We start from the raw sequence: 2555 nt of genomic DNA, 5'->3' as shown, positions 1-2555 counted from the left end.
TTTTTTGCAGTACGCGGGCCTCTCACTGTTGTGGCCTCTCCCGTTGCGGAGCACAGGCTCCGGATGCGCAGGCTCAGAGGCCATGGCTCACGGGCCCAGCCGCTCCGCGGCATGTGGGATCTTCCTGGACCAGGGCACGAACCCGTGTCCCCTGCATCGGCAGGCGGACTCTCAACCACTGCGCCACCAGGGAAGCCCTGGTTCATTGTTAATGTCAGGATTGGAGCATTAAAGTATAATCCCTTCTTGGTAATGACTTTCTTCCAGACCCTGAAAATCTTTTTCTTAATAACTTGTTTTCGGGATTATTTCTTTATTCCTGAAGCTTATTTTTTCTTATAAGCTAAAGATACAGAGGTATACTTCTGACTCTTTTACCTTCTCATACATATGTATGAATTACATACATATATAAGAGGTAGTGCAATTATTCTCAAACCCACTTATATCAGTTTTAATTGACATTTTCACTACATAATTTAATTTATTAAATAAAATTAAAATGATGAGGGCTTCCCTGGTGGCGCAGTGGTTGCGAGTCCGCCTGCCGATGCAGGGGATGCAGGTTTGTGCCCCGGTCCGGGAGGATCCCACATGCCGCGGAGCGGCTGGGCCCGTGAGCCATGGCCATTGAGCCTATGCGTCCGGAGCTGTGCTCCTTAACGGGAGAGGCCACAACAGTGAGAGCCCCACGTACGCAAAAAAAGAAAAGAAAAAAGAAAAAAGACGATGAAATATGAGTGTGAAAAAGATAAAGTCACTAAAAAACCTGAAACAGCTATTATCAATTATGTTTGGGCAAAAGAGCTTAAAAAGAGAGAGAGAGAGAGAGAGAGAGAGAGAGAGAGAGAGAGAGAGAGAGAGAGAGAGGGAGAGAGAGAGGAAATTCCCTGGTGGTCCAGTGGTTAGGACCTGGCACTTTCACTGCTGTGGCCTGGGTTCAATCCCTGGTCAGGGAACTAAGAGCCTGGAAGCCATGCGGCACAGCCAAAAAAAATTTTTTAAAGAGAGAAAACATTTTAACCTATAAGGAATTTGCACTCAGGTGACTCTGAAGGGACATTAAAGTTCTTGCTGGAAGACACAGGTGATATCAGGGTGACATATAAGAACTCAATAGAAGATAGTCTGCCATCAACAGACTAGTTACTTCAAAAAAAAAAAAGGCCTTGGCACCATATCAAAGACTGGCAAGTAAATGGACATTTATATGTACTGTTAAAATAAACTGGTTGAGACATATAACAATCATTTTTTATCATTCTCTACTTGACTATTTCTATCTCAGTGGTCAGAATAACCTCAAATCAATAATTTAATTTACAGCTCTTTGGGACTGTTAGGGCCCTTGGTGCCTGGCAGAAGAAAACACATATCCTCTCAGGAGATATCCTCTTCTTTTACTGTAAGTCTCAATTCTCGTAAGTAAAATTCCAAAGGAAATGGTCAGCTGTACAGTTTTTTAAAAAAGTAACTAAACCTCCAAAAAAGAAGCAAGGCAGTATGAGTGAGAATTTGCAGAAAGAGAATTAAAAGGACTTCAGGTAAAGAAATTACCAGACATAGACTATAGAAGGTCTATGTTCAATATACTTCTTGAAAATATCTGGAGAAAAAAAAGAAACTAATGACCATGCAGATTTGAAAAATAGAGAACTTTGAAAAATGAGAAACATAAAATGAAATTTTAAAATTCAATGGACAGATTTAACAGCAAATTAAACACAGCTGAAGAAATCAGAAAGTGGAAATTAGAGCTAAAAAAATTACTGAGCATGTAATGGAGACAAAGAAATGGAAAATATGAAAGAGATAACATGAGGATTAAGTAAGAAGGTTTAATCTATTTTTAACTGGCATCTTAGAGAATATAAAAGAGACTAGTACAGAGGCAATATTTGAAGAGAGAATGTCTAGTGTTCTCCAAAACCAATGAAAAATACTAGCTTAATAATAATAATAACAAAAGAAACACAAAGCCACATCATACTGAAAATGCACAATACCAAAGACAAAGAGAAAACATTAAGAGCACCCAAAGAGAAAAGACATTACTCTCAGAAGCAATAGTCAGACTCTCGGCTGGCTTCTCATCCTACACTAAGAAAGCCAGGAGAAAGGAGAATAAAATTTTCAAGTTTCTGAGAAAAACAACTACCAACCTAGGATTCTCTACCCAGCAAAAATGTCTTTCAAGAATGAAGTTGAAATAAAGCCATTAAGAAACAACAACGATGACGATGACAACAAAACCCAACTGAGTGTGTTACCAGCAGACTGTTACTAAATTAAATACTAAAGAACATGTTTCATGCAGGAGGAAAAAGATTTCAGATGAAAGATATAAGACGCAAGAAGGTATAAATGAAGAATACAGAAAGTGGATGAATCTGAATGCTGATAATATAAAACAATAATGTAACATCAAATGGAATTTAAAAAGAAAAAAAGATTCAAAATACTAAATCACAATAGCATATTAGCTGGAGGTTCGGGAGACACTGGAATGGAATTGGGGAATGGAGTTTAAAACCCTTAGAATGTTTGGAAAGAGT

At 38.6% G+C, this 2555-nt stretch overlaps 1 protein-coding gene and 1 non-coding gene across 3 annotated transcripts in view; one reads left to right on the top strand and one right to left on the bottom strand.

Annotated features, from left to right (window-relative positions):
- Window positions 1-2555, bottom strand: part of R3HCC1L (R3H domain and coiled-coil containing 1 like) — a 70016-nt gene that overhangs the window by 11987 nt on the left and 55474 nt on the right. The window lies entirely within an intron of this gene.
- On the top strand, window positions 888-959 carry TRNAE-UUC (transfer RNA glutamic acid (anticodon UUC)). The gene has a single exon. It is a non-coding gene; the product is annotated as a tRNA-Glu (tRNA).

Source organism: Lipotes vexillifer, unplaced genomic scaffold (genome assembly GCF_000442215.2).
Source record: "Lipotes vexillifer unplaced genomic scaffold, Lipotes_vexillifer_v1.1 scaffold184, whole genome shotgun sequence".
In the NCBI taxonomy this organism is placed as follows: Eukaryota; Metazoa; Chordata; class Mammalia; order Artiodactyla; family Lipotidae; genus Lipotes; species Lipotes vexillifer.
Note: the sequence above shows the minus strand (reverse complement) of the source record. Positions and strands in the feature narration are given on the sequence as shown.